Source organism: Octopus bimaculoides, chromosome 2 (genome assembly GCF_046866305.1).
Source record: "Octopus bimaculoides isolate indiv1 chromosome 2, ASM4686630v1, whole genome shotgun sequence".
Taxonomy (NCBI): Eukaryota; Metazoa; Mollusca; class Cephalopoda; order Octopoda; family Octopodidae; genus Octopus; species Octopus bimaculoides.
This window is the reverse complement of record NC_142929.1, coordinates 155,748,956-155,774,311: the sequence shown is the minus strand read 5'-3', so window position 1 is coordinate 155,774,311 and position 25,356 is coordinate 155,748,956. Positions and strand designations below refer to the sequence as shown.

General features: G+C 36.0%; 1 protein-coding gene and 1 long non-coding RNA gene across 3 annotated transcripts in view; one reads left to right on the top strand and one right to left on the bottom strand.

The window, feature by feature from the left end:
- Positions 1–25,356, top strand: part of LOC106869601 (uncharacterized) — a 49,773-nt gene that overhangs the window by 8,739 nt on the left and 15,678 nt on the right. The gene's annotated exons all lie outside the window — the stretch shown is intronic.
- LOC149137264 (uncharacterized) lies at positions 18,105–25,182 on the bottom strand. Its single transcript, XR_016240799.1, has 2 exons — positions 22,602–25,182; positions 18,105–21,833 (listed from the first exon to the last, which is right to left on the bottom strand). It is a non-coding gene; the product is annotated as an uncharacterized LOC149137264 (long non-coding RNA).

Below are 25,356 nucleotides of genomic sequence, written 5' to 3'. Positions count from 1 at the left end.
CGTACTCAGTCACTTGCACGTAAATTTCACGTGCAGCCTATTCTGTTGATCGAATCAGCTGGAACCCACGTCGTCGTTACGGAGTACCAGGTTATATCTGTCTATCTATCTATCTATCTATCTATCTATCTATCTATCTATCTATCTATCTATCTATCTATCTATCTATCTGTCTGTCTGTCTGTCTGTCTGTCTGTACACTGGCACGTATCATAAATCATATCCGACCGAGTATTCAAGCTTGTTTAAAGTTGATGAAACTTACAAGTGCAAGTAATTTTGTTTCCGGTTGGTAAAATTACATACACACACATGCCCCCCCTCCCCACATGCTCTCCCGCATTTGATCAGGTGTCAAAATTCGCCATAATAACACAATGATACAAAGAGACAGGTATGTCTCATCAGAGAAGACTTCTAAATGTGTGGATGCTTGCTCTATGTATACAGAAATTCCAGATATAAGATAGACGAAGAAGTAATACGATAGTAACTAAACTTCTAGTAATAATTACAATACTAGTGGATAAGAGATAAAACGATAACATTAAATACGAATTCCTTCTTCATAAATTACGTTCCAGGCAGATATTTCCACACGTATATGTAATACTTTATAACATGTAGACCAACATACAACACTATTTTATCTATTGTATTTGAAATACTTTCCAGTATTTAATTTTTACTATTTATTTTAACCCAGCCATCCAGCTCCCTATGTAGAGCTCATTTTATTTCAATTCCTTATTACCTCCACTTTAGTGAAGGCAGAGGTATTGTTTTCAGTCGTGTTTGTTGACTGTGTACAAGATATCTCAAGAACCGCTGGATAGATTCAGATGAAACTTTCAGGGATGTTTGGCCTCGTGACTGATTAGATTTTGGGATCGACCCGGTACCGGACAAGGATTCTGGGTTATTTTTCCGTTTATTTTACTTAATTTTTGAGGGCGATCGGCTTCATTATTAGTACAGTTCTATAATTTAAGAAATGAGGAATTATGTACATTATTTACATTTGACGGATATTTATCCTCATCTTATTTGTTGTTAACACAGCGTTTCGGCTGATATACCCTCCATCAGGTGTCTTTCGCATTATCATTGTTATTATTATTATTATTATTATTATTATTATTATTATTCAGGTCACTGTCTGGAATCGAACTCAGAATCTTGGGGGTTAGCAGTCAACTTATTCTTCCTCTCCACCCCACCCCACCCCCACTCCCCTCCTCTTCTTCTTCTTCTTCTTCTTCTTCTTCTTCTTCTTCTTCTTCTTCTTCTTCTTATCATTATTATTATTATTATTATTAAGGCGGTGAGCTAGCAGAATCAGAACGAAAAGACGGACGGAGTTCAAATTGCACCGAGATCGACTTGGGCTTTCCTCATATCGGGGTCGATAAAATAAATACCATTTGAACACTGGGGTCAATGCTATCGACTTCCCTCCTCCTCCTCCTCCTCCTCCTCCAAATTGCTGGCTTTGTGTCAGAATTTGAAATCATCATTATTATTTTTATTACAACCAGCTCCATTCCCTGTACTATTGATATAGGATTCACATATTTACTTGTCTCTTTTGAGGAGAAGAGTTTAGTAACATCAGGCCATGTTTTAAGGAAATAATAAATAACATGTATATGCGTGTGCGCTTATATGTTTGCATGTATGAATGTACGTACGTACCTATGTATGTATATATATGTATTATGCATATAGATATGTACACACACACACACACACAATGTTATGATAAAGAGTTTAACCGAATCTCCTGTTTTATTCTGCAATTCTGCTCTAGTGAATTTGTGTGTGTTAGTGTATGAGTGTGAGTGTGTGTGTGTGGATGAATTTATATGTATGTTTGTCTATGTATTCATGCACATTTTATTATCTAGATTTTATGCATATTTATATATAAGATATTTATATTCATGTATGTGTGCACTTCTGCTTGTGCGCTTATGTATTTGTGCAATGCGTGTTTATGCATATAGTCTTTCGATATATAAAGCAAATAGTATGAAATTAACCAGCCAGTTCAAATACAGCCCTGCAATTGATAAAAGCTTAACTGACTGGAACTTACACACAAACACGCAAGCACACAAACACCCGCTTGCACATTCACGTACAGACATCTGCACACTAACAAACAATTTTGCTTCAATTTCTATACGTTATTATGTTCATTTATGCTACACCTTTGCATACCTGCAATGCAACAACACAATTTTTCTATAGAATTACTCGTCTGGTTTCTTCCCATACAAGTTCCATTTTCTTCTTCACTTCATCTACTGCTTTTACATTCAAACGAACGAACACACAAATGAGAGAATAACTCTTTAATGTCTATGTCCTTTAGAAGAATGACTCCATCCCGTTAGTTAAGTTTATAAATTATATTTGTCATATCTGAAATATATATCTACTATTCACTGATTACAGTGTCCCAGCATGATCACAGTCATATAGGTGGAACCGATAAATAGTTAAAAGAGAAGAACTGTATATTGAAACAGCATATAATTACGATACAGTAAGCACAATAAGGCGGCGAATTGGTAAAGTTTTAGAGCGTTAGTAGTATGCACCAGTATATTTTCATCGAATCTGCTCTCTGAGTTCAAATCTTGTCAAAGTCAACTTTTCCTTTCATCCTTTCGGTGTTGATATATAAGGACTAATACAAGGCGGTAGATTTCTGGAACTGTTAGAAAGTCGGATGAGAAGTTTGTGGACCTTTTCCGACCCTTTACTTTCAGAGAGTAATACTACAGACAACACTAATGCCATATTATATGGATCCTGAACCAATAGCCTTTCCCATGGAAACACTTGTAATGGAAATCTGATGCATGGGCAATTATCTATTCTCAGGTGTGCGCATACAGATGTTGATGCACAGTCAACCAAGATTAACAGCAACCCTCATGAGAGTAAGAATATCGTTAGAGCTACTAATACTTCGTGTGTGAACGTTCAAGCTTTATAGTAACATACATTTAAATAACAGTACTAGTATTTGCATGATACAATCGTTTGGAGATCTGTCAACGGCTACTTGACCGATATAACGATGAAGGCGGAGCTTTTGCTTTTGGAGAGAATAGTCACAGGAGATAAGACCTAGATCCATCATTCTGAGCCAGAATCCAAAAATCAGAGTATGGAGTGGAAACAGCCGGAATCGTCAGCGAAAAAGAAATTCAAGACTCAACCTTCTGCAGAAAATAGGGATGTTAAACGGTTATTTTCTTTTTGAGTGGAAATTGGGATACAAAAGGGGCTATTCTGGAACATTACCTGAAAAATGGGCTTACAGTCACCGGTATGGCTTACAATGAAATGCTAGCCAACAAACTGAAACCAGAAATCCGCACCAAACGTCGAAGCCTATTCTCAAAGCAAGTCTTATTGTTGCATGACAATGCACGCACACATACGGCCGTTCACACAGTCGAAACCAATGAAAAATTATGTTTCGAGTCGCTGGAACGCCCTGCCTAGAGTTGCTGGAACGCCCTGCCTAGGTGGAGATCTTGCACCTCCCAACTGTCACCATTTGGATCGCTTAAACATCCTTTACGAGGTCGTTGATTTGCTACGGACGAAGGAGCGCAGAAAGCGGTGCATGAATACTTGTGTGATCAGCTGAAAATCTTCTTGTAGGCTGCTGACAGAATTGCATCGAAAAACAAGGAGACTTTGTCGAAAAATGATACAGTTGTTCAACCCTTGCTTTTGTTTTAATAAATTACTGAAACAATATGAGTGCAGATAAACCTACCTCACGGCAGCTGCCAACATTGGTCAATAGAAAAGGACCAATTCTTCTCCACGACAACGCTCGGCCGCACGTCGCACAACTGACCCTGCAGAAGTTGAACGAATTGGGCTACGAAACTCTGCCTCATCTGCCATACTCACCAGACCGCTCGCCTACCGACTACCACCTTTTGAAGCATCTCGACAACTTCCTGCGTTAGAAATGCTTCAAAAACCAAGACGATACCAAACACGCCTTCAACGACTTCATCGCCACCAGAACGCAGGATTTTTACGCTACTGGCATAAATAAACTTGTTTCGCGTTGGCAAAAGTGTGTTGATTCCGATGGTATTTATTTCGATTAATAAAGTTTTCTTTGAGTCGAGATATGCGCATCTAAATTTAAAGGTTAAAAACCGCAAGAACTTTCTTGACAACCTAATATTTTTTTTCTGTATATAAAAGCGAGGTACATATTTTCCGTTCTATAATTTGCCGGTCGGTCTCTGGCACTACCGCCGCACATAAATCAACGATGATTCATTTTTAGACGTTACTCACACGCATATACTTAAATAACACACACACAAACACACACACACACGAATGCACTCAGACGCACGTCCCACCTTCCCCATACAAATTGGTAGACAGACACACGTACAGCCAGCTGTATATAATAACAGGAGACTATTCATTAAATTCAATAAATTTCACACGATTTACTAAATTAAGATATAAAGTCATTTATCACTTGAGTCATGTTGTATAATTATTTATAATCTGATATTTTAAAATCATTATTTCTCTCAATCTACCACGAAATTATTATTATTATTATTATTATTATTATTATTATTATTACTATTAGTATTATTATCGTCATCATCATCATCATCATCAATAATAATAATAATAATAATGATGATGATGATGATGATGATAATAATAATAATAATAATAATAATAATAATAATAATAATAATAATAATAAAAAGAAATAGACAGAGAAAAATCCCGGCAATGGTTGAGAAGCTCAGGACTCAAAGCAGAGACTGAAGGATTTTTAATTGCTGCACAAGATCAAAGCCTTCCCACCAGAAATTACCAAAAACATATAATGAAAAGAAACATAACAAGTAACTGTAGAATATGTGGAGATGGACAAGAAACAATAAATCATATTATCTCTGGCTGCCCAGTCCTGACTAAGAAGGAATATATTCACAGACACAACAGAGCTGGGACCTATATATACACTGGAACCTATGCCAAAACTATGGAATAACAACAGAAAAAAGATGGTATAAACACACACCAGAAAAGGTCACAGAAAACGAGAAAGCAACCATACTCTGGGATATGCCAATACACATAGATAGAGAAACTAAGGCAAATAGACCAGATATAGTTGTCAAAGATCATGAAGAAAAAAAATGCTTTCTAATTGATGTATCAATACCAGCAAATGACAACGTTTCCCTAAAAGAAATGGAAGACTTTCAAAATACAAAGACCTGGAAATAAAGGTAACTCGAATGTGGAATCTAAAAACAGAAACAATTCCTATCATAGTAGGTGCCTTAGGTATAATAAAAAAATATTCAGACAAATACATAACAAAAACACCAGGACTTACAAATATATATAACATACAGAAAATTGCACTACTGGGTACTGCACACATCCTACGCAAAACACTTTCAATACAGTAACCATAAGAGCATCACAGCAAACCACAGCACATACCCAAGGCACACAGAGCTGCGCTCGGTAGTGAAGTGAAAGCACGTTATAAAAATAAAACTACTGAACAATAATAATGATAATAATAATAATAATAATAATAATAATAATAATAATAATAATTATTATTATTATTATTATTATAATCCTTTCTACAATAAGCGCAAGGCCTGAAATTTGGGGTAAGAGGATAGTCAATAAGTTCGACCCCAGTGTTTCATTGGTAGTTAATTTATCGGCCCCGAAAAGATGAAAAGCAAAGTCGACGTCGGCGTAATTTAAACTCAGAATGTGAAGACGGACGAAATAATAATAATTGCTCAATACCACAGATTTGCTTGTCAGTTGTTTGACCTTAACCACTTGAGCATGTACTTCAGTGACTGATGATATGTGCATCTCTGATCACGAGCAGAAGTAGTGGGGGAGCATCATAACCATGTGTTGAGAGGAATTCTTTGGGGTTTGGATAATTCACCTCTGGAAACATAAGTATTTCGCTCAACATCATTAAACAACCCTTATTCAGGGACCTTTTGAGCGGGATGGGCTACTCGACCTGAAGAAAATTCTAACAGATCCCCACCTGCAAGGTCATGCGCTATTTATCTTGATATGAGATCACCATGTCACGCACATATGATTGATGCATATGTCTGGTGTACCCTTATCAAACGGCTAGTCATAATTGGCATACTGGGCTTCGTATATTTCACCCCAGTGTCACTTTGATAGCATGCATTGTTCTCTCACTCAATAATAATAATAATAATAATAATAATAATAATAATAATAATAATAATAATAATAATAATAATAATATCTGCCAAGAAAAGAAGGAGGCCGAGGACTTCTATAGCTGGCATTATCAATGAAGGTAGCCACAATTGGCCTAGACACCTATCTGAAAAACTCTGAGGACTGGATGCTAAAACTTGTCTTAAAATATGAAAGCAAGAAAGCATCTTACTCAGTAACAAAACAGGCAAAGGAATATCTAAGTGAATTCCAATTGCAACAAATTCAAGAATTAGACGAACTAGAAACACCTGCAGAAAAAGCTAAGCGCTTGAAAACCCGTGCTAAAATTGCTGCCTTAGCTATTATGACTGAAAAATGGCATGGAAAACCTCTCAATGGCAAATACCCAAAGAGAGCGAATAATGCAGATATTGACAAAGCCCTTACCCACCAATGGTTAATGGCCTCTGGCTTGAAATCAGAAACAGAGGGGTTTATCATAGCAGCCCAAGATCAATGCCTACCTACAAAGAACTACCAGGCCAACATATTAAAGAACGGCAGCTCCCCATTATGTCGTATATGCCAACAACAAAATGAGACCATCGATCATGTTGTCTCCATGTGCAGTCTGCTTGCGCCTACAGAGTATCTCAACAAGCATGATAGAGCTGCACAATATATTCACTGGGTAATATGCAAAAACCTGGACTTGCCCCATGATAAAAACTGGTGGGAACACAAACCACCCCCAGTACTTGAAAATGATCACATTGCACTCCTCTGGAACTTCACCATTCAAACTGACAGAAAGATAGACGCAACTAGGCCAGACATCATACTGAAAGACTTCAGACAAAAATCATGCCTCCTCATTGATATGACTGTCCCAGTCGATATAGACGTATCTGTCAAGACCTACCAAAAACTGAGCAAATATAAAGATCTTGAAATAGAAATTAGCAAAATGTGGAATCTGAAGACGAAAACAATACCTATTGTCATGGGTGCCCTGGGAATGACAGCGAAACGGGCTGATTACTACCTAGCTCAGATACCAGGAAACCCCAAAATAACTGAAGTTCAAAAGATAGTGCTCATGGGAACTGCCCATATCCTACGTAAACTACTGTCTATGTGATCTCAAATTTTAAAACAAACACATAATTTTCTTATGGTTTCTTAAACATTCACTAGAACAAAACTGTACAAATCGAAATATATGGTACCCTAGGCATAACACCTACATGAACTTCTAACTTGTTGTCTCTTGAGGTCTCTGGGTGAGACTTGGATCCAACTTGTACAAATGCAAAACAAAAGTCAAACATAAAATAATAATAATAATAATAATAATAATAATAATAATAATAATAATAATAATAATAATAATAATAAGGCGAGCCAGCAGAATTGTTTGCACGCCGTGGTGGCATTTCGTCCGTATTTACGTTATGAGTTCAAATACCGCTGAGGTCGACTTTGCCTATTATCCTTTCGGGGTCGATAAAATAAATATCAGTTGAACACTGGTACACATAATCGACTTAACCGCTCCACCGAACTTGCTGTGCTTGTGCAAATTTTGAATCTATAATAATAATAATAATAATAATAATAATAATAATAATAATAATAATAATTATTATTATTATTATTGTTGTTGTTGTTGTTGTTATTGTTATTATTATAGTCGTTCTTATTTCTACGGTGTGGGAGTGAATAGAAGACTCGGAGGATGAATAGAAGACTTGTAGCATGAGGTTATAATTATTTTAAGGGTTGCGTTTATACCCCATTTTGTCTATCATTCTTCCGATGTTGATAAAAATAATGGACCATGAAGCATCGCAGTCTATACAATGAACTCCTACGTAATGTGTATCCTTATTTTGTTGTTTAATATTTCAGTTGGTGAACAACTGCGTTGTTGGTTACAGACTTGCAATCTGCTCTCAACATTTTTAATGACAACGGTAAAAAGGAACTAAAATATCGCAAATATCCTTCGGAGGGCATGATTCGCTGTCTTTTTTTAATCGGCGATGTTTACATCCTTTGCCAAAATATATCAGAAAGCGATACGTACATATCTGGCGTTTAATTAAATCGGGGTGGCACAAGAGTCTATTCATTGATTCTTCCGTGTGATAAATACTATCCTCTGAATTGTCATTAACACCAACATCATGTGAAAGAAATCTAACTGAATAAATGCAAAAGGAATCGCTTATTTATTTAAAAACTTCAAAGCAGTAATCAAGCCACGAAATTATACTGATATGTGAATTTATACTACATGTAACTTGGCAAAATGGACAACCAATGTCGTTTATTACAGGTCGCGAAACTTCCAAGAGACATTTCAGTGCACTTCTGAATTGAATCAAAACATGTATCTACTTAATAAAAACGTGAAAGAAGACATCTCGATAGATTACACGAAGTGGGTGCGATATAAATACAGCATGGGAGCAGTAATGCTACACAAATATAAAGACGCTAATACGAAGGCTGTGGCTCGTGCCTCGCATTCTCCGATCAAAGCAGAGAAAAACTATAGCCAATTTTGGGGTCGAAGAAAGGAATTCCTACTCATACTGCAAATAGGTTACAACGCTGAAGTACGATATTGTTGAATTACGACCTTAAGATGGAGTCTTGTTTTTTTGTCCCCACTGTGGTGTTCTGTCTGTCTTTGTTCTGTCCCCTCTATGTTATGACCTGCGTGCCAAATAAAGAAAAGGAGATGAGAAATCGCAGGAAGTCGAAAGGTGTTCGTGAGTTCGTAGAGTCGCAAGAAATTGTTGAGAAATTATTATAGTTCGTTGAGAGTTGTTTTGGATTGGTTACAGTTGTTGGCAGAGCATTTGGGAATACATGAAGTGGAAACAGTTGGTGTCTATCCCGTTCCGTGATACTATATATCGTTCTGTATTAGTGCACGACACTAAGGTGACATATACAGAAATCACGTTATGAAATAAAGAAAGCTTGGATCATACTCATCACAAGCGCTATATGTTAACAGCCATTTTGTGTTCAATTATTTAAAAAGTTACTGGAATGATTTTGAGAAATGTATTCTTTTATATATTGTTTATTGTTATGAATCTTAGTAGATGAGAAATACGTAGATGGTGGTAAGTTTAAAGCACAAACATGCAATCAAATTTTTGAAATGTATAATTCAAGGTAATGTAAATAGCATAAAAGTGTTTGTGAGACTCCCATTCGCGAGTTTCGTTTGGCAGTAGTTCTGAAAACAAGTAACGTGTCAGAGATTGTTATCAATAGTTTGTCAAAACGCACATACCTGATTTTGTGATAGGCTGTTGAAATGTAAGGCCCTTGATTGATTGCGAGATATCTGCCGAAAGAAAAACTACTTTACCTTCTCTCCAGCTTGCTGATTACAGGAAAAATTGTTAAATCAAAAATTTAGAAATATTTCAGAAGTATGAAAGTAAGTTATGGATCCAGCTTGCCTTTGTCCTTCCTAAAACGTAAGAAAAATTAACTTCAAGAACTTTATTTCCACCTTTAATTTTGTGTATGGCTAACAAGAGCAAAACACTCATTAAAATTTCAAATGACAGCTTTCAAAGATGGTGAGGTTAGTTAAATTACTTGTTAATTGGTTGGCCCATTCAGTAAAGAAACTTCAAAGAGAAAGTTTGGTATTGATAGTATTTTAGCAGAACTACTCACATAGGATGACGAATTTTCTGTATAATCTTATATAATCTTCTGAAAGAGATTCGCGCTGATAGCAAAAGAAAAATACTGCAAGAACTTATGTGGTTATTTTCGAAGCATTTCTATCCTCAGAGTTGTGAAGTAAATATTGAGCAAAATTATTCTTGTCAGTCTCATTAAACATGTGCTGTCTTCTCGTCCGTGTGCCAATCAGGTTTTCGCGCTGGACAAGTAACACGTTCCAGGCTGTGTTCACCTCGTTAGCTAGTACAGATATCCTCTGTAATTTCTTCATTGATCTCACTGAGTCTTTTGATTCGGTGAATCAAGATGTGATATTGGCAGTTCTTAAAGAAGTTGGTTGCCCTAATGAATTTATATTACCAAATCATTTCATGATGATATAAGAGTAAGTAATATAATTAGGAGAAACTGCTCTGACCCATTTTCGATTGGTAGTGTAAAACAAGATAATCTAACCTTATGCACTCTACTTGCAATATTTCTTTGCAGTCGCTTTCAAAGATTGCTCTAAGGGTATTTGTATACTGCAGTACGTAACTGATAAGATACTCAACCTTAAACGGTTTAATTATAAACATATCTCTTATCTCTGATAGGATATATTTTGGAATACTGATTTTACTGAGTCACACATCATGAAAAATACATTCAAACACTTTTCGATAAAATTCTAATGCCATGTAACATGATAGATCTCACAATAAAACTTGATAAATTGTTCTTCAGTATCAGTCTTACTCTCGGAGTCTCATGCAGATATTAAAATGATGGTATACACAATGGAAGCACGTATATATTTTAATATTTACGTTTTGCTCAGGGATAAGAAAATGACTAGATTTGTTTTGGTGCCCAGTTAACAATTTGGAAAAGGGAATACTCTAAAATTGAACCTTTACTGGTTTGTAGGTATTCTTTTATTGGATAAATTTAAGAGAAGACTCTCTGATATAAAATCAGCGGAGGAGATAGTTTCTTCTTCTTAATTGCTACTATTAATACATAGAGAGTGATATGCATGTTACACAAATGCATACCACTATCTGATGAAGTGCAGATGTCCCATGAGTTCATCTTGTTAATTCTTTCTTTATATTACCTGCGTGGTGTGTAATGAGATGGCTAGCATCTGAAAATATGATAGCAATCATTATGTATGTATGCATGCATACACACGCGCGCACGCACATATTTATGTGTGTGTGTGAATACATATTTACCTACATTCATACGTTATATGTCTATATATGATGGACTCCTCCGTCGTTAGACGACATATGAGGGTTCGACAATTTCTTACCGAACAACCACACAAATAATTTGTTTATAGTGATCAGATGTTTGTCTAGACATAAGCTTACTCCCTCTATCAGATCGACATTAACTGTACAGGTGCAACGGGTGCCACATGTCAGATGTCGAAATGATCGCAGAGTAACGTGAAATGAAGTGCTTTGCTCAAGAACACAAAGCAACGTCCGATCTGGGAATCGAACCCACGATATCACAATCGTGAATGCGACAATTTAACCACTAAGTCATGCATCTGTGTAAGCCTGCATGTATGTGAGTTAGTGTGTGTGTATGTGTTTGCACGCAGTGGTTAGGGCAGCGGACTCGCAGTCATAGGATCGCGGTTTCGATTCCCAGACTGGGCGTTGTGTGTGTTTATTGAACGAAAACACCTAAAGCTCCACGAGGCTCTGGTAGGGGATGGTGGCGAACCCTGCTGTACTCTTTCACCACAACTTTCTCTCACTCTTACTTCCTGTTTCTGTTGTTCCTGTAATTGAAAGGGTCAGCCTTGTCACACTGTGTCACGCTAAATATCCCCGAGAACTATGTTAAGGGTACACGTGTCTGTGGAGTGCTCAGCCACTTGCACGTTAATTTCACGAGTAGGCTGTTCCGTTGGTCGGATCAACTGGAACCCTCGACGTCGTAAGCGACGGAGTGCCAACATGTGCTTGCACACACACTGTCCCATGCGTAATGTTAGCTTATTAAATTCTTACTGTTTTTAAGTGGTTAATAAGCAAGGAAAAACACTCAGTGGCTAACTTTACATAAAAACTAAATAGGAAGGCCAGGGCTAACATTGAATAATGAGTTAAGAAATTTTAATTAATTAGAATTACTCCGATGGTGAGAAAAAATAATCATTTGCTTACGATCAGTTTCGGCTTAGGACGACATGAGCGACAAATTAGAAATTTTAAGGAATTAAAAATTAAATAAGAATCGAGAGTGAGTAATGCAGTGAGAAATGAGCGTAATTTAGACAGTAAGGTGACAACACGGGACATGTTCCGACCTTATTAGACTTCGTCAGCGAATAATATGCCGAGAAGGTTTCTATATTGTAAAGAAATACGAATTGTAGGCAAAAAGCAAGGAAAAATATACAAACAAAAAGAAATACATAATGCTTAAGAGGCAGAAAAAGAATTTATGTATATCAATATCTAAAATCTTTTCTCTTCTTTCTTTCTTTCTTTCTTTCTTTCTTTTATTGCTCTGTTTAATAATTGAACATTTCAAAACCTTCCTAAAAGTTTTCCTTTCTCCTTCCTTTCCATTTCAAATGTTTAATATCGAAATGTTCGCGTCAATCAGATTTAATGCCAAACAAAAGCACTTTGGTTCTTTTTGGATTTATTTACGTAAATACTGCCAGTAAAAGTAGGACGTTGAGAGAAAGTGTGTGTGTGTGTGTGTGTGTGTGTGTAAGGGAGAGAGAGAGAGAGAGAGAGAGAGAGAGAGAGAGAGAGAGAGAGAGAGAGAGAAAGAGAGAGAGAGAGAGAGAGAGAAATGGAGCAGAGAAGGTCATTATAATTCATTAAAAACAAGGAGTGACTTTTAGATATTCGAAGATATTTGGTTTACTTCAAGATTTTCTTGTGTTTTCCTTTGTTTATATAAAAATAAAAAGATTTCCAACAACTTTAATAGCAATCAAAGAGTTAACAAAGAAGACTACATAGTCGCTTGACCTTCTAGAAAAAACACAAAGCAACTAAGTCCCCCCACCCACGAAATCATACCACACCATATAAAAGGACAAGAACACAGAAGATAGTGTAGTTCTAGATGCTTAATATCTAAATAAAATATGGAATGGGTGTGGGCATGGCTACATGGTTAAAATATTCTCTTCGCAGCTATTCTATCTCACACTTGACACTGCAGCTTCTCGAGCAAATGTCTTACAATGCAGCCAGCTTTGGGTTGATCACACCTAGAGAGGAGAAGTTGACAGACGTAAACTGTGCATATCTATCTATCTATCTATCTATCTATCTATCTATAAAGGGAGACATTTGTCAGATATATATATATATATATATATGTATATATATGTAAGTGAGTATGTGTGTGCGTATCAAAATAGCTCTTACATGATTAGTTCTGTTAGACGCCGAGATCCATGTGGTTCGCAATATTAGCAAATACATCAAATGTTTTGTCTACTTCAGTACGAAATGTGAGAATGAGATTGTCAACGGCATTATCTGGTGAAGCAGGTACACGAGGCCAGGTGTTGAGCGCTTTAGGATCCTGCTTAGATTTGGTTCTAGATCTGTGTCTATTGACGAGACGGCAAGAGAACACTTTAACAAGAAATTATACTCTCATATCACAGACGGCATATTAATTCTCAGCCCAAATATAATGAATATTGCCTTGGGTTGTAATCGCCGATATCCTCCGCACTGAGCTTAAACTCACCTTTACTAGAAACAACAGACTTTAGACTTTCTACTGTATTAACAAGACACAAAAATCTGGATCCCAACTTTATATGAAACACATTGCTTCCAGCATAAAAGAACTATCAGCTCTTTCGTTATCATATTTTTGTTGAAATACACTGCCTTCGTTTGAATTAATTTTGAAAATAATGAAGTATTTAGCTAAATAACCTTGTCATTATTAATGTTTTTATTTTTTCAACATAAATTACCATGAAATTTTGCCGAAAGTTTATAATTTAAATCATCTTTAATTAAGAATCAACTTTAATGAAGAAGCTGCATCATAAGACCAAAGGCGCTCTCAGGTAGGGTGGAACTAAAAAGTTAAGCACTTTTTGCAAGTACTACAACCTAGTTTTGTAAGCGGTCGTACAATGTTATTATCCTCAATAGGTTGGACCGATATAACATCCACTCAGTATCACAGAATAATTACTATGTCAGCACAGATAAGACTATCAACACAACTACACGTACTTTCGGCCCTCTTCTCTGTCGACCGGCTACTGTCTATTTATAATGTCTGGCTACTACCACATTTTACCGGGAGGGGTGTACAGTTTCACTATACACCCTCTCCCCTTTTGATTTTTTTAATTAACAATCACTTTCTTTTATTCACCCAACCTCCTCCTTTATATATATATAATATTTTCTTCTTAGGGTCTATTTTTAGGAATTCAGTATTCTTTCATTTCCTTGTACGTGTGGTTTCGAATTCTTGTAACGGTGTTGGAACCTGAAAAGTGTCATATAGCCAATCCATCGGTATTTCTACTCTTGTTGGTTCCTTTTCTATGACACTTTCCTTAAGCTGATTTCTATGTTTCCTTTCCATTCTATTTCTGCTCCTACACCATACATCATTCTTCCAATGTATGTTAAAATTTCTCCTTCTTCCCAGTATTGCTTGCCATTTTTGTACATTGTTACATCTACCTTATCACCAATTCTAAAGTATTTTGGCAATTCTTTACTAGCGCGTATTTTTTTCTTCACTGGTCACAGTTTATCGAATACTGACTTCACCTTTCTGGCAAACATTAATTTTGCTGGCACATTTGGATAGCAACCTCGTTCGTGGCTTCCTTATTAGCTTTCTTTAATGTTCTCTTGAAAGTGTCCACGAACCGTTCGGCCCTTCCATTCGATCTAGAGTGATATCGTGCAATAGTTTTATGTTATAACACAAACATCTCGTAGAATCTTTTAAACTCACTGGATACAAACTGTTCCGTTATTAGAGACAGTTATATCCGTACACCAAATCTTGCGAACTGCTCGTGTAAGAAGTTTATTATCGTATATAAGGTTGGTTGTTTACACCTCGTTACCTCAGGCCATTTTGTGTAGTGGTCCACTACTATTAAGTAATAATATCCATTTACCGGGCATGCAAAGATGATATGCAATCAGGACCATATATTTTCACTTCCGGCCAAGGTTCACATTTTGTAGTCAGTAACATTTCCCTTTGAAGCATCCTTCAGGCACAACACCGTTCGTCCTTTTGTCAACCAGCCCGGGATTTCATCTGCTCCATTGATCAATGCATTAAATTGTTCTGCGATCAGTTTATGGCAACTACTGAACTTTTTTTTTATCCAAACTCCCTGTACACCATCAGGTTCTGCTGCTTTCCAATTGCTTATCCTTTTACTCATATTTCTGACACTGTCTTTTGTGAAGCGGGTAGCCTCTAGCTGGGGATAAGAAGTCAGTTCAGTTTATTACTATTATTATTATTATTATTATTATTATTATTATTATTATTATTATTATTGTCTTTGCACAGCTTCTAATGCTGGAGATGTACTACGTTGTTAGCTGTTCACTAACAGTAAACTAAGGTAACACCCCTTATTTTTCGAGCACCATCCGGAGAATTCGAGCGGTTCCAAGCAGTGCTGTTTTCTGCAAGTGCGCCACCCTTATTGCAGCCCCTATTTGTTCCATGTACTTTTCAAGATATTTACTCACTGTTCCCAGTGCTCCGACAATTATTGGTACTACTACCACCTTTTTCAGCGACAACTGCTTAACATCCCAAGCTAACCTATTATATCTATCGACTATCATCATTATTATTATTATTATTATTATTATTATTATTAAAACGGCGAGCAGGCAGAATCGTTAGCACCTTGACCGCTTTCGGGGTCAATAAAATAGGTACCAGTTGAGCACTAGGCTCGATATAATCGACTTACCCTCTGCTCTAAGCATGCTGGCGTTGTGTAAAAATTTGAAGCCATTATCATTATTATTATTATTTCTTATACAATGTAAATCCTATGTATGTTCGTGAGTTAGCTTCTTACTCGAAGTTCGTAATAGAAATATTCTTAAGTTTGTTAGAAAACAGCTACAGACGTCCACTAGGCTGTTTAATTTTATTCGCTTCCAAATATTCTGTATTGGCGAATATAAAATTTACACACACATACTTAAACACATGTATATAATATATAAGTAAAGACGTATATATATATATATATATATATATATATATATATATATATATATACACGATATTCTTTCTTTTCTTCGTATACACATACACATACACACTCCCATTTACGCATCAGGATAAAAACTGGATGCAGATGTTAGCAAACGTACTAGATAGAAATTGGTCTATTTAGTCGTCTGCCTTCAGGTCAGTTAGTTCTATTCGATTATGGAAAATGTGTAGGAATCTATAGAATAGTTTTAGCTATTGTTTTCTGTAAACATGATTATATTGGTAGTTGACAAAAACAAGGTGCAGTGAAGGAAATTTTCATCATAGTAGATGAATTTTAACATACTCATGCTCTCATGTATATATGTATGTATGTCCTTATTCAGTTGTTTCAAGATTTCTTGTCAGTACAGAAGGAGTTGGTTTCTAACCTAGATCCACGGCTCCTTCATTGGAATTTTAAAATCATCAACAACAACAGTGTATTTTTGTATATATGTATGCGTGCAAATTTGTATGTTTTGTTTTATGTACGTATTCTCATGCGTATAGTTGCATGTCTAGACATACTAATATATACTTAAGTGATAAACTTCTGGAAAGTTTTACAGATTTTTTACAGTGATGGCTTGGATCTGTAGTCTTCGAATCAGCTTTCTCCTTTCTGGTTTTGAGAAGCTAGGCAGTGTATTACATATCCCAGTGTCTCAATAATTATAGGCATAAACCTGAACTTGTAATCTGCATAGAGTAGCTGTAGATTTCTCAATAGTTCAGCGTAGGTATTCTCCTTTTCACTGATATTCAGCTTTATGTTAATATCCGCTGGGCAGCTGATTTCCACAACTCTTTTCGCTGATCTTTAATGTATGTATGTATGTATGTATGTATGTATGTGCGTATGTATGTATGTATGTATGTATGTATGTAAATGTATGTATGTTTCTATCTATATATTATTTCATTCTTTTCTTTTATTTTTTTATATGTTCTAATCCAAAGGCTGTGGCCATGTTGGGGCACCACCAGTATTATCACTTTTTCAATGGCCATTCATTTTTGATTGGCTTTTGGTAAAGGAGGGAGTTCAACATTGTTGTTACGGTTCTAGTTTCTTGCTGTGATGTAAGTTCATCTGGGACCGCGGACAGCAGGAAGTAAAATTGTTTCTTAAAAACATCTATTCCTACTGAAAGAAGCCCTTCGTTTATATATGTATATATATATATGTATGTGTCCTCGACACATACATAGATATATACATATATAAACGTATTTTAAATGTTGCATGGATCGATTGTCACAATGGTGTAAGCATATCACTATGACATGCCTGGCTAATAACCTTCATCTTCCAAATAAAAATAGGAAATACTCCCAAATAACAACAAGAAGTATAGCAACTGACCAGCGAAAACATACCATCTACTTACATTGCTTTGTGAACCCTTAACCCTTTAGCATTCAAACCGGCCATATCAAGTCCAAACATTTCACATGCTTTATGTTCAAACTGGGTAGATCTGGTCTCTCACACCTACTGCACAATATCATTCTGAAAAATAAGCTATTACATCAACGAAATCTTAAAGCTACAACACAATGCATGATTAATTTAAAACAATGTGAATAAATATTATATTTGATTAGAGTAAGATGAATGCTAAAGGGTTATAAAAATCCATTACAAAGAGTTGACGCACTCAGTTATTAAGGCTCTGAATACTAGACTTTGTACCTCTGAACTTTACCTTGTCAAAGCAAAGGATTAAATCCAATAAACCCCAAAATATCTGAACTACAAATACACCCTGTGCTTACCTAGCCAACGGAACAGCTAAACATACACATTTACTTACAAAGCTCTACATACCTGGATAAATTCTAAACAATAGAACAACCCCAAATTTAATCAATAACAAATTTTCCAAAACACCTCTCCATAACAATCCATCCTAAAATCTAATGACCACCTCACTCAAACCCACACATCCAAGGAAGTCTTCAACTCAACAGAGATTATATAAAGCCAAGATTAATTTTGATGCATCGCAGTCTGACGATAGCGTAACTGGTTGAAACTTCGAAGTACCTGTCAATATTCTTTTTTAAAAAGAAACACACTCAGGCGCACGCACATACACACGTGCACACAAGTATATATCTACTTATCTATTCATTTGAGAAAGGTTGAAAAATATAGGCCCTGAAACTTCAGCTCCAGTCTTTGTTTGTCTTTCATGGAGCTTTTCCTGCTTTTAATAAAACACATTTATTTCTAAGCACATTTCAAGAATGTCTCCTTATGGAACGCTTACAGAAATCTTAAACATTTTAAACATTGGACTAATCTAATCGCGTTTCCTTACACATTGTAATTATCATATTCAGATCCTTCCTGACTGAAAAGGTCAAATAATTTTTTTACTGTTTCACTTATTTGATTTTATTCTCCTCGACCAAAAACAACTAACAATAAGAATGATTTTTTGAGATGTTCTTAAGTACACGAAATTCCATAATTTTTATTTTGGAAGAAAAAAAAAATGAATTAACATAAATGGAAACCTTTTCAAATTTTAATTCCTAACAACCAATGATTTGGAGTAATTAAACACTGATTTTTCTGTAAATGTCATGCTAATAGTAAAAGTACCAAGGTTGATCTGACATTTCTCACAGACCGAATGAATATTTTTCAGCATTACCTTGAAAAAGATAACTGCTATTGGAAAATTGAAGGAGGAAAGAATTAATAATGACCAATTAAAAATAGGCAAATTAACAGATTGAATTGAGAAAGGGCTCAGAAAAAATTCTACTTAAGCATATTGTCCTTAAGCAAATATTTAAAGGGATCGCCAGTGTATAAGATAATTCCATATTGTTTAACCGGATATAACAAAGTTAATTTTCATTGAAATATAATGTTGGCTTTTACCTATCTGGAATTTGTATACCTATTAAAAGGACATTTAAATACATTTAATGATGAAATACATTTCATCTCAGAAAAGTTTGCGTTTTATGTCTCTGGAGAAATATAATTTAGTCCTCTTAAAAAAATTTTTTTAGACAATATTATCCTTCTTTGTTAACAGGTCCCAACAGATCTCATTTCTGTTTAACATAAACATATCACAAAGTCATCTACAGCAATCATAGTCTACTGCCAATATATTGGGTTGTCCGGAAAGTTCATGCCGATTTTTAGTCGCTCATGTTCCAACGAATTAGAGCACGCCAAATTTATCGATACATATAATATGCTTACATTTCCGGTTAGCGCACACTTCAAACTGTTTCTTCTTGAGAAAGAAAGTTCAAAATTACTTAATTCATGTCAATTTTGCATCCCTATGCAAATGAAAAATTATAAGGTGTATTTTAGACACTTTTTTTTTATTACCGTAAAAGCAAAAATACTTGCAAGCAACAAAAAATATATGTCCTGTGTACGGTGAAGGTGCTTTAGCTGACAGAACTGTACGGAAGTGGTTCGCTAAGTTTAGAGTTGGTGATTGTATCCTTATTGATGAAGAATGCTCAGGCAGAACCCCCTCCACTTCAGATGACGATCAAATCAAGACATTGATTGAGAATAACCCGCATTACACAACGCGGGAATTGGCAGAAATTCCATAAGCACTTAGTGAAGTTTGAGTGCTCAAATCGCTACGATGTTTGAGTTCCGTATAGTCTGAATGAAAACAATATTTTGGATCGCATTTCTATCTGTGATTTGCTGTATAAACGCAATGAAAATGCACCCTTTTTAAAGCAAATTGTGACAGGTGATGAGAAATGGATTGTTTACAACAAATGTTCAGCGAAAAAGATCCTGGGGTAAGAGACATGAGCCTCCTTTAGCCACCCCAAAGCAGGTCTTCCTTCTAAGAAAGTTATGCTCTGCATCTGGTTGGATTGGAAAGGAATCCTGTACTATGACCTGCCAAATAAGCAGTCAATCAATTCTGAGATGTACTGCTCGCAACTGGAGGATCTAAAGGCAGCAATTCAAGAAAAATGTCCAGAATTGGTGAACAGGAAAGGTGTTGTTTTCCATTAGGATAATGCCAGACCTCACGCGTTTTTGGGGATTCGTCAAAAATTGTTACAGCTTGGTTGGGATGTGGTACCCCACCCCCCATATTCACCAGACGTTGCTCCTTCGGATTTTCATTTGTTCAGGTCCTTGCAAAATAATCTCAATGGTAAAAATTTTGATTCATTGGAGGACATAAAAACCACCTAAATGAATTCTTTGCCAAGAAACCACCAACATTCTGGGAAGACGGAATCTTTAAGTTGAAGGAAAGATAGAAAAATGTTGTGCAACAAAATGGTTCATACTTAGTTGAATAAATAGTCAATGGCATAATTTTGTTTTGTCTTCTAATTTCCCTTAAAAAATCGGTCTGAACTTTCCGAACAACCCAATATATCTTCTTTCATGGGTTATCATCATTAAACTAATGCATTAGCACACAGTATTAATGAAGAATCTTAAAATAGACTGTTAATCTCTTTCCAACAACCTATTTTAAAAAGTAAGTTTTTACATATTATGTAGTGCAGCTGACAAACTTCGCAAATACAAAGTTTTTATTTCGTAACCACGTGGTTTTGCTTCGCAAATACGTGTTTTCTGGTTCGAGCCTATGGCACGGTAATTTGAACATGTGTTTTCTACTATAGCCTCTAGTTGAAGAAATCCTTGTTAATTAAATTTGGTAAATGGGAACATGTCGCAACCCCGTCAGAAGGCCCATTGATGTTCTTGGTTGGTAGACTTAGCTTGTCACAAGACTTAAAATCATTAGTTATTCCAAATATGACTTAGCGGAGTTCGGTTTGTTGCAAGCGTTTACGTTTGATATCTACTCTTGAGATAACCTACTCGCTTCTTCCTGCCACTGTAAGAGTTTCTGAAAATAGTCTTAGGCACTACTGTTCATCCTATGACTAAGCTATTGAAAACAAAAGGAAGAGCCAGCTGCTCTGAACATCGCTGACAGAAAGGTTTACATTAGTAAAAACACACTACTGCTTGATGCTGCAGGGTTCTGTGGACAAATTGCACGACCCAGTCAATAATATTGATGAGGAAGGAATGATGCACGTGTGAGAAGAGACGTTGAGGTGATAATGTCCAAACTGCAAATGAAAGAGATGATATCTGTACAGAACATAGCTGAACTGAAACAGAACAAATGGACATATGGCCTCCTGCAAGAACAGCGAGAGGGGGAGATGTTTGAACTAGAGGATGTTTGAACTAGAGGGAGATGTTTGAACTAGAGGATTTCAAAAGACTCTCTAACTAAAGCGGCAGGGTTAAGAAAATAATACGTATGGGAGGCAGTTAAACGAAGGGAGTTATTATGAAGGATGTTGTGCAAAATGAAGCCCTTTCAGTTCGGTTGCAATTCTTTATGAGAGTGACACACAATAAGCTTCTGTGTCTTAGATATATTAAACAGTGGAGCTTCAGTGACATGACTACTTGCCATCAGTGAGGCGGTTACGCTTAAGTGAAGTATATTAGAACAGCGAGCATGTCATTCCATAAAGAATACTTCTGGTGTCTTAACCAAGTCTTGAACATTGTTGCAGGTACACTAAAACAACAACATATAAAAATAAAAGTAATGAGAATCAATACGAAGTTGCATTTTATTTTTAACAAGAAGAGCAACAAAGGGTAATGCAAGAGTATAAGGAAGCGGAGGCCATGATAGAAATGTTTTAATGGCTTGAATAATTAGAAAGTGCAGGCGGAGTTGAAGGAAGCTCATATTTCCCCAAACAATATTGTAATGATAAACATAATCCTGGTAGTTGATAGTACTTTGGTGGAATGATATAGAAAGGAGGAGCATGTGAAAGAAAATTTTAAGGGCTTACAGAATTTCTAGAGGGGCAAGGATGGCAGTTAAGGTAGGAAAGAAGAAATTGGAAAACTGTAGAAGAAAAGAGAAAGCGTTCCATTATGAATACGGCCGAGTCATCTGAGAAAAAGACTAAAGCTACAAACGAAGAACAAGTCTTCAGCGGGTAAACTGTTTGGTGGAAGCAGCTGTCAGAGTTTGGCGAAGTAACTGCAGGGATAAGCGATTAAAAACAAAAACAAAACAGGCGTGCTAAAATGTGGAGTAAACTAAATAGAATATTTCTGGTGGTTACTCGGCACTGTTGCTGGGAAGCGATGTTGCGGAAAATACCGAATACATGATTCACACTATAAATATCGATAGTTTCTGAATAACAGTTTCTCAATTAACAGTGATTCCCATTGTAAATCCAGCAAGTTTGCAAAGAAATGAAAAAAATTTAGTTACGATGATACTCAAGCCTTTGAAACGAAGAAAGAAACAATTTATATTTACCGATGATTTTCTTGTTCGATGAACTATGGTTAATAATCGCATGAAAATTATCAGGCTGGTCTTAAATATTATTGCGGTTTTTAATTAAAACTGTAAAGCAGTACATTTCAGTTCGGAATAAATTCTATTAATCGAGATAATAACCATTAGAAGCCACACTTTTTGCCAACCATTTTATTTATTTCAGTATCATATAAATTCTGAAGTCCTGATAATAATGAATTCTTCGAAAACGGTTCGAGTAACTGTTTGGTTGATGTAAACTTCTTTTTGAAGAAAGTTATTGAGATGTTTGAAAAAGTGGTAGTCGGTCGGAGGGAGGTGTAGAAAGTAAGCAGAATAATGTAGGGATTTGTATCCTAGTCAATATATTTCTGCAGTTATTTGTATATGTGGTCGACGTAATTTTGGGAAAGAGTTGCTTGTTTTCCTTGTAAGACATCTCTGCTATTTTGGTTTCGACATGATCTAATAAATAATAGGGGAGGATTCCACTTTCCGACCACTTAACATGAATATATTCATGCAAAGTGCATGGTAAACTCTGTAAAACACCCTAAATTCGTTTGTCATATCTTCAATGTAAACAGCTCAATTACTGAAAGAGATTTCGCATCAAAAGAACAAGTTGAAAGCTATAAGAAATTTATATGGGGAAGAAATAATAAATTTCAAGAATCTGAATGCTGGTATAATTTGGGCTGTCTTTCTACAGATATAATGAAGAAGAGCAATAGGGAATAAAGCCGTAGTACTGGGGAAAAGTCTGAAGAAAAATTTAGGATCAAATTTTATATAACAATAGTATTATATAGTTCTACTTTCACCATATAAAGAAAACATAGGGGCACATTATATCCTCCAGATTGCCCCGAAGTACTAGATTCACCAAAATGGCCAAAGAATCTTGAATAAAATGAATGTATTAACTGGACATCAAGTATAAAAAGATATTTTGGATGCCTTTGTATTGTATCAAAGTGGAAGTATGAAGCTATGTAGAATAACAACTTGTAAACAAATTGTGAGATTCATAAAAAGCAAAATGCCACCTGAAAATTATGAAATTATGGCAAAAGATAAGTGGTTGTCGTCGTTGTCGTCGTCGTCGCTGTTTGGTCTCAGATCAGACTTGACAGAATACTCCTTTCATACTTTGCACTAACGATGAACCATGGACACCAGTTATGTCGCCTTATTCATTGAACACTTTGAAGTCTAAATTATCGCCGATTTCATTTGTCGATCCTTGAGTTACATCCACGACACGATTGATGCTGCTTTACTTTTTCTTCTTCACTTTCCACTTACATAAAACTTGCTTTCCCTTTCTTTGAATTCTTTCGGCTTCCCAACGGCTGCGTCAGAATCTCTGATTTCATTTCCAAGTCGAAGCAAATGAATTATTTTTACTCTTAGAAGAGTACCCACAACATGTCGTTGACACTGCTTGCCTTCCAGTCCTATCTCGCAGCTGTACTGCCGCACGCATTTCACGCACACACTTTCTTAAGGTTCAAATTCCCTCCCCACTCACTCCCCATCCTGCAATTCGTCTGCTTAGGCAAATCTTTCTACGCAATATCAGCAGTATCTGAGTCAGTTAGGGAGCTGCTACCTAGCTACTTGACCTGCAAAAATTAGCAACCAAGTCTCTCTTAAATTACTCACTGTCGTTTTGAGAAAAGAAGACGGCGCAAAATGTGGTCCTGAGTACTTTGCATATAAGTAAAAGGAATGATCACGACTGGAATGTCTTTGATTACAGGTCTGCTACACAATCATCCTAAAGCCAATGCCGCTCTCATAAATTAAAAATAAATAAAAACACAAAAATAACAGTAATGTTAAAAAACTTTATTTGTCCCATCAAATTCTGTACTGGGGATAAACACACCCAAATCGTAGGAACAGAGCAACTGCCAGGCTCTGACTTAGTCGGTTCAAAGAATAAATGCAATTTGTCTATTTATCTTTAATGGTTGAAGTTGCGTTGATGAACAAGGCTGGTTTGAACTACAATATATATGTGCGGGTAGATAAAAAAAAAAAAAAGAAATAGAAAAACCAGAAAGATAAAATGTGACGATATATTAAACCCGTTAAAGAGAATTAACACGGCAAAGCTATTGAGATACATCCTGAAAGTACGGTCAGAATATATATACACAATAGTTTAACATGCAGTTGGTACATTATAATGATGTATGCGATGTAGAATAGGAAAACAAATACGTAACAAAACTTCTGCTAGCGGACGGGAATAAGCGTATGCGTCAAAGGTACACCGGAGGTTGCCTGCAAAATAAACTTGCTGTCTGCCGAAGATCCGAACTCGATCGGGCAAACCCACCTCGCTGAAGAAATTACGGGAAAGGCTTCCTTACATAGCTCCGGGTAGGCTTACAGCGAACAGACAGATTTCCCGTGCTCAGCTGGTCTGTCGGGTGATGGGATGGAGAGCCAGAAGGGCTAGATTGATGTGTGACCAGGTTATGTAACTACTTGCAGAAAACAGGCACACTGTGAACATGCTTCTGCTACATATCTATCTATCTATCTATCTAGAAAAATCAGATAGACATATATATATATATATATATATATATATATATATATATATATATATATATATATATATATATATATATAGATGGATGGATGAATACATAGATGAATAGATAGAAAGATCTTCAGCTTTATGAGAAACTTCTTCCTCACACCATCACATAAATGCAAAACTTTTCTCTTAATT